Source organism: Sminthopsis crassicaudata, chromosome 3 (assembly GCF_048593235.1).
Source record: "Sminthopsis crassicaudata isolate SCR6 chromosome 3, ASM4859323v1, whole genome shotgun sequence".
In the NCBI taxonomy this organism is placed as follows: Eukaryota; Metazoa; Chordata; class Mammalia; order Dasyuromorphia; family Dasyuridae; genus Sminthopsis; species Sminthopsis crassicaudata.
In genome coordinates this window covers 597,221,645-597,229,383 of record NC_133619.1, presented here as the reverse complement: position 1 = coordinate 597,229,383, position 7,739 = coordinate 597,221,645, and the positions used below count along the sequence as shown (strand labels likewise).

The 7,739-nt window shown below is 44.4% G+C and overlaps 1 protein-coding gene across 1 annotated transcript in view; it reads left to right on the top strand.

Annotated features, from left to right (window-relative positions):
- Positions 1-555: 555 nt before the first annotated feature.
- The window catches only part of HIVEP3 (HIVEP zinc finger 3), a 617,086-nt gene continuing 609,902 nt past the window's right edge, over positions 556-7,739 (top strand). Inside the window, exon 1 of the mRNA XM_074305463.1 lies at positions 556-723. The gene's annotated coding sequence lies outside the window, so the exon portion shown is untranslated. The remainder of the gene's footprint in view (positions 724-7,739) is intronic.

The window sequence follows — 7,739 nt, the reverse complement described above, 5'->3', positions numbered from 1 at the left end:
CCCGGCCCGCAGGAGCGGGGTTGCGAGACCGGGGTCCCCGGGGACGTCTCCGTGACAGTCGCGGGCCTGCTTCAGCGCGGCTCCTCTGGCTTGCCCCCGAAGATCAGGGAGCTGGCACTCAGGTGCTGTAGTGCGGCGGGCCTAGGCCCGGGATTAAGGAGAACGGCGGCAGCTCCGAGGGCCAGGGGTGACGGGACAACTAAGCGTAGAACCTAGCCTTAGGACGTCCTAAAACCCGCCACGGTTACTGCGCAAGCGCCTGCCTTCTTGGCAAGAAGGGGAGGTGTGAGAGTGGGCGGGGCGGATCTCCCCCAGGACCAATGGGGGGAAAGAGGAGGCTCCTGGAAGCCCCGCCTCCATGCCGTGGACCCAGTTTGACCCCGGTGAGGAGGCGGAGCAGGAGCCTCGAGGAGCGCGGGCGGGGCTAACTACGTCTCGCGTGGTCCCCTCCGGCTCCCGGGCTCGGCCCCGGGGGAGAGTAGGAGGAGGGGCGTGGCGGGGGCGGGACCAGAGGGCCTGGGGGCGGGGCCGGGGGCGGGGGAGGTGTCAGTCTGGCGCTGGCTGCCTCCGCCGCCGCCGCCGCGGCTCCTCCTCGCTCGCTCACTCACATGCTGGCGGTGCCAGTGGCCCCGGTGGCTGCCAGCCCGCCAGTCCGCCCGGCCTCCCGCCCGCTGCCCGTCCCCAGCCTCGGGCATGCAGACAGCCCGCTGCTTCCGCGCCCAGGTAAGGCCGGCCGGAGGGCCGCGACGTCCCTGCCCTTGGGGCGCGGGTGCCAGCTGTCTCCGGAGCAGTCCCCCGGGGGCCGCTCCCGTGCCCGGCTGTCCTGCCCGGCTGCCCTGCTGCGCTGCCTGACTCGGGCACTCCCGGACCCGATCCAGCCCGATGCCCGCTGCCGCCCCTGCCTCCCGCCCCCGCGGCCGCCCCCTCCCCATCTTGCGGTCCGCCCCCCATCCATCCCAGGACACCGTTCCTGCCCCTCCCCCATCGGTGGCCACCTCTCCCTCTCCTGCTGTTTGAGGCTCCATCTGTCCCAAAGCGCTGTTTCCGCCGCCCGCCCCCACGGGGGCCGTCTCCTCCCGCTGTGCACCCCAAGCCCCGCTGCGGCTGCCTCCTTTCCCCGTCCCTGCTGCCCCGACGTTCACCGGGACCGCCTTCCCCTCACGCTGTCCCCACCTGGGCTGCGTCCTCAGTGCTTCCCCCTCCCTTGCTGTCCCCTTCCTCAGGCCGCCCCCGCCCCCACAGATACCTCCACCCTGGAGTTCTAGTTCTTTCTCCCAGCAGGGTTCTGTCCTTCGTCCCTCTGTCATTGCCCCCAAGTCCGTTTTCTCCCATTCTTCTTCCTCTGTCCCTTCCTCTGCTAATGCCGGCAACCTCTCCCCCCGCCCCTGCCCCAGCACCTCTTCTCCCACTACGACCCTCCTTCCGAGCCCCTCTTCCTCCTCCTTACTCCCCGAAGGGCTCCCGATCCCCCCACCCCCAGCGTTCTTCCCCACGCGGGGAGAATGTTCTCTAAGTCACGTCACTGAAGAGCTTGTGGCCTGGGGACCCTGCTCCCCTCACGACGCGTGGAGTAGCCCCCCCTCCCGGGGGGGGGACGAGAGGACTTGTCCTCTACCTGTGGGGGCAGGGAGGAGGGGGCTGCATCCTGGTCTTGGGAGGCCCTGGTTCGGCTCCTCCCCGGCGCTGGAATGTCTGTGGTTATATAATCGCCGGAATTGGGGAGAGCGCTTCCCCCAAACCGCTGCACCTGTCCAAGAGCTTCCCCGAGTGGGGAGTGGGCCACGCCGGCGGAGACGCAGCCCGCCGCCGCCGGGGTGGAAAGTTTCACTTTACAGCTTTGATTTGTTGTCGGGGAAAGGATGCGGGTCGCAGGGGGCCCGGCTCCTTCCGCTCCCCTCACTGATTTTCCCGTTCTAGGTTCCTTTCTAGGGACCAGCCGCAGGTGTATGTCAGGATGCGCGGTCTTAAGGTTACGCCGAATTATGATAGTGTCGGAAGTCAGGTAGAGACCTTGGTCTTCCCTCTCCCCTCCCCCTCCTTAATTTAACGCTGACATTTGGAGCATTTACAGGCGCTTTCTATTTGTAAGGTGCTTTGCGATCCGATTAATTAACCAGGCGGAGAAGCATCGGAGATAGACACTGAGGTGTCAGACTTGAAGAAATGATGGGAACGCTAAGCTGTCTCTGAGGTGGCAGATTCCTTTGGCCAATGAAGCTCCTTATTCTAGGGCATTTTCTCACTGATTTTCTCTCCCCCCTTAGTCTCCTGTATTCCCTGATATAGTTCAAGCCCCAGCTAAAATTCTGTCTTCTGCAAGCCTTTCTCGTGCCTTCTCTGTTAATTATCTCCAATTACAAATGGAGCTTGTTAGTTTAAATGCTGTTTCTTCCACTAGACTGTGAGCTTTCTGAGAGCAGGAACTGTTTTTTTTAAGCTTCCTTTGCGCCCCTAGTCATTACTTAACACAGTACCTGGCATGTGGTAACTGGCTGCTTGATAAATATTTATGGACTGATTGACTAGGAAGAGGGCTGCGCAGTCCTCTAATTGCTGGAAAAAGTTTTAATATTAAGGACAAGTGTTTTCCTTCCTTTCACCTCTCTTGCCCTTTTATTGTATTTTTTTGAGGATTGATAATAGAATTTTTGATGGGTTACCTGTATTATTTCAAGCAAAGGAATTAGAAATAAGAAAAATAAAGAGACTAAAGAAGAAAATAAGGAAGAGCTGAGACATCTAACCAGGATCCCACTGCCTCTAGTAGTTCTGTAATTGGACTGGCATTACTGCATAGACTTCATGCAACTTGTGGTTTATAGACCTGCCTAAGGATGTCTTCTCAAAGGGGGCTTAATTAGCACTTTTATCTGTCCATTAAGCAATCCAACTGAAGATTCCTTGCAATCAGATTGGGTCATAATGTTGAATCTTTAATAATCTCTAATTCATTTTAAGTGTTTCTATAATAATCCTTCTATTACACAGCCTGGTCTGCCATACCAGGACTCCAAGCAGCGATTTACTAGAAGTATTATTATTGCAGAAACAATTCTGTAACAGATTTGCAGCCCATTTTACTTGGATAATTATTGCTAAAGGTTGTTAAAGTTTTTTTTAATGGAAAAAGTTATTTTGTTTAATAGATATGCTCATGCTTTTGATCTTCGAGGTCACATTGGAGCTATCATAGAATTTCTCCTTGTCATTGTGGTGGTAGCTTAGTTGTAGGATGGGAAAGGCCTAAGTTCACAGTTTGGCTCTGCCACTTGACCAAGTCAGCCTCTTCAGGCAGGTTGGACAAGTTAAAAAGTTTCTCTCAGCTCTATATCTAAGCTTCTACTGTGACTGTACCACCTAAATATTTTAACCTGGATTAGTATCTGAAATGAGATTTTTTCAGAATAACAGGATTTTAGATTTGGAAGAAGCTTCTTTTTTATTATGTTTTTATTTTAATAGTTTTTATTTACCAGATATATGCATGGGTAATTTTACAACATTGAGAATTGCCAAACCTTTTGTTCTAATTTTCCCCTCCTTCCCCCCCCCCCCCATGGCAGGTTGACCAATACATGTTAAATATGTAAAAGTATAAGTCAAATACAATATATGTATACATGTCCAAACAGTTGTTTTGCTGTACAAAAAGAACTTTGAAATAGTTACAGTTAATCTGTGAAGGAAATCCAAAATGCAGGTGGACAAAATTAGAGGGATTGGGAATTCTATGTAGTGGTTCATAATCATCTCCTAGAGTTCTTTCGCCTGGTGCAGCTGGTTCAGTTCATTACTGCTCTAGTGGAATTGATTTGGTTCATGTCATTGTTGAAAATGGTCACATCCATCAGAATTGATCATCATATAGTATTGTTGTTGAAGTATATAATGATCTCCTGGTCCTGCTCTTTTCACTCAGCATCAGTTCATATAAGTCTCTCCAGGCCTTTCTGAAATCATCCTGTTGGTCATTTCTTACAGAACAATAATATTCCATAATATTCATATACCACAATTTAGTCAGCCATTCTCCAATTAATGGGTATCCACGTAGTTTCCAGTTTCTGGCCACCACAAAGAGGGCTGCCACAAACATTCTAGCACATACAGGTCCCTTTCCCTTCTTTAAGATCTCTTTGGGATATAAGCCCAGTAATAACACTGCTGGGTCAAAGGGTATGCACAGTTTAATAACTTTTTGAACATAGTTCCAAATCACTCTCCAGAATGGCTGGATGTATAACAACAATGTATCAGTGTCCCTGTTTTCCCACATCCCCGCAAACATTCTACATTATCTTTCCCTGTCATTCTTGGAAGAAGCTTCTAATGGATTCTACTTCAACCAGCACCTGAGCAGGATTCCCTGTACATCATTCAAACAAATAAACATCCACCTTTTCACTGTGAAGACTAATGCTGAGAGAGCTAACTACTCCATTTTCATATTTCTTTATAGACAGATACTATGCTACAGATACTGTTCTGCTACTTTTTAGACAGTATATTATAGATACTACTCTGCTACAAAGATCCAAGTTGAAACTTAACGAAAGTGACAATACTAACATTTATTTACTGCTTACAATATGCCAGGCACTGGGCTAAGCACTTTACAAATATTATTTTGTTTGGTCCTCACAACAACTATGGGTGGTAGATGTTATTATTATCCCCATTTTGCAGATGAAACAACTGAGGCAAATAGAGATTAAGTGACTTGCCCATAGTCACTCAGCTAGGGAGTAACTGAATTTGAACTCAGGTCTCCCTGACTGAAGGCCAGTGCTTTATCCAAAGTGACCTAGTTTCCTCAAACAATAGTGTTTGTTATAATTTAGGGGATGCAATGGAGGTATGAACAACTTTATTCTTGTATAAAATATTTATCATTTGCCTTTGTTGAGTAATTTTTCAGTTGTGTCTGACTCTTCATATCCCCACCTTTAGGGTTTTCTTGACAAAAATACTAGAATAGTTTGTCATTTCTTTTTCCAGATCATTTTACAAATGAGGAAACTGAGGCATACAGGATTAAGTGACTTGTCAAGGTATCTGAGGTCAGATTTGAACTTAAGTCTTCCTGACAGTCCTGGCACTCTATTCACTGTGCCACCTGTGCCCTATTATTTACCTGCCAAACACTGAAAGGTGGACTATGTAGGTACTGTTGTTTGTCCTTTGTTCTTGAAGAGGACATGATATCAGGGAAGTGATGCCACGACATGAAAAAGTTGGATTTAAGTAAGGTTGGGCTGAACAAAGTCACCAGCCTCACTTTCTTCTCCTGACCCATCTTGGTTCAGAGCCAAGATATAGAGCAGCATGATTGGAGATGGCTGTGAATGCAGTGGGAAACTTTGGTCTTTTTAAATTAAAGGCTGTTGTAGGTCCCTGATTGAGATAATGCCCATTTGGTGATTAAAGCTAGGTCAGAATTGAGTAAAAGAAAGAGGAGGTATTATGGAAAAGTAGAAAGAACTTCTGGCTAGACTAAATCAAGAAACTTAGGTTCTCATCTTATCTTTGCCATGAATAGTTTGCCCTTGACCAAGTTACCTTTATTGATGGTAGAGTTGTGAACTGATTCAACCATTCTAGAGAGCAATTTGGAAATATTCTCAAAGGGTTATAAAACTGTGCATATCCTTTGATTCAACAGTGTCTCTACTGGATTTGTATCCCAGAGAGATCATAAAATATGGAAAAGGACCCACATGTGCAAAAATGTTTGTAACAATCTTTTTGTAGTCAAGGAATGGGAAATTGAGTCCCAATCGGGGGGAATGGCTGAATAATATATGGAATATGAATATAAGGGAATATTATTGTTCTTTAAGAAATGACCAGGCTGATTTCAGAAAAGTTTGGAAATTCTTACCTGAACTGATGCTGAGTGAAGTGAGCAGAACCAGGAGATGAAGTACATACTAACAGCAAGATTAGGTGATGATCAATTGCAATAGACTTAGTTCTTCTTAGCAATGCAGTGATCCAAGTAATCCAATAGTGATTCAAACTGATTTGGAGTCTATGGAGACTGAATGTGGATTGAAGCATACTATTTTCACCTTTTTTGTTTGTTTATTTGCTTTTTCTTTCTTGTAGTTTTTCCCCCTTTGGTTTGATTTTTCTTACACAACATGGCAAATATGAAAATATGTTTAAAAGTCTTATACATGTATAATCTTTATCAAATTGCTTGCTGTCTTGGAGATGGGAGGTAAAAAAAAAGAGAAAAAATTTAGAACACAAAATTTTATAAAAATGAATGTTTAAAACTGTTTATTTACATGTATTTGGAAAAACAAAATACTATTGAGGGAAATTTTTTTTTACTTAAAGCTTTTTATTTTCAAAACGTATGCATGGATAATTTTTCAACATTGATCCTTAAAAAACTTTATGTTCTAAATTTTCCCTTGCTTCATCCATCCCCTTCTCTAGATGGTAAATAATTCAATATATATTAATCATGTTAAAATATATGTTAAATCCAATATATGTAAACATATTTATATAATCACCTTGCTGGACAAGAAAAATCAGATCAAAAAGCAAAAAAAAAAAAGAGAAAGAAAACAAAATGCAAGCAAACAATAACAAAAAGAATGAGAATGTTATATTGTGATCCATACTTAGTTCCCACAGTTCTCTCTTTGGGTGTAGATGGTTCTCTTCATCACAAGACCATTGGAACGGACCTGAATCATCTCATTGTTGGAACGAGTCACGTCCATCAGAATTGATCTTTGTATAATCTTGCTTTTGCTGTGTAGAATGATCTCCTGGTTCTGCTCATTTCACTCAGCATCAGCTCATGTAAGACTCTCCAGACCTCTCTGAAATCATCCTTCTGATCGTTTCTTATAGAACAATAATATTCTGTAACATTCATATATCATAATTTATTCAGCCATTCTCCAACTGATGGGCATCCATCAGTTTCCAGTTTCTGGCCACTACAAAAAGGGCTTCCACAAACATTTTTACATATGCAGGTCCCTTTTCCTCCTTTAAGATTTCTTTGGGATATAAGCCCAGTAGAAAACACTGTTGGGTCAAACACTGTTGGGTATGGACAGTTTGATAACTTTTTGAACATAGTTCTAAATTGCTCTCCAGAATAGATGGATCTGTTCACAATTGTATCGACAATGTATTAGTGTTCCAATTTTTCCACATTCTTTCCAACGTACATTACTATCTTTCCCTGTCATCTTAGCCAATCTGAGAGGTGTGTAGTGGTATCTCACCATTGTCTTAATTTGAGTTTTTCTGATCAATAATGATTTAGAGCATCTTTTCATATGACTAGAAATGGTTTCAATTTCTTCATCTGAAAATTGTCTGTTCATATCCTTTGACTATTTATCAATTGGAAATTGGCTTGAATTCTTATAAATTTGAATCAGTTCTCTATATGTTTTAGAAATGTGGCCTTTATCAGAAAAGGGAAAAATGTTAACTCTTTTTGGGCCTCAATTTAGTATTATAATATTAAGATATTTATTAGTACAAATGCCTTTATTTTTTATGATTTTATATTGATGTATATATATATATATACACTTATATAAATCCCTCCAATTACATGTTAGGACTATTTTAAGCACTTTAAAATTTTTTTTGAGTTCCAAAATCTATCTTTCCTTTCCTTCCTCCCCTCCCTTCTTGAAATGTTGAGCAATCCAATGTAGTTTAGTATCATAATATTTAGAGTTAGAAAGTACCTTAGA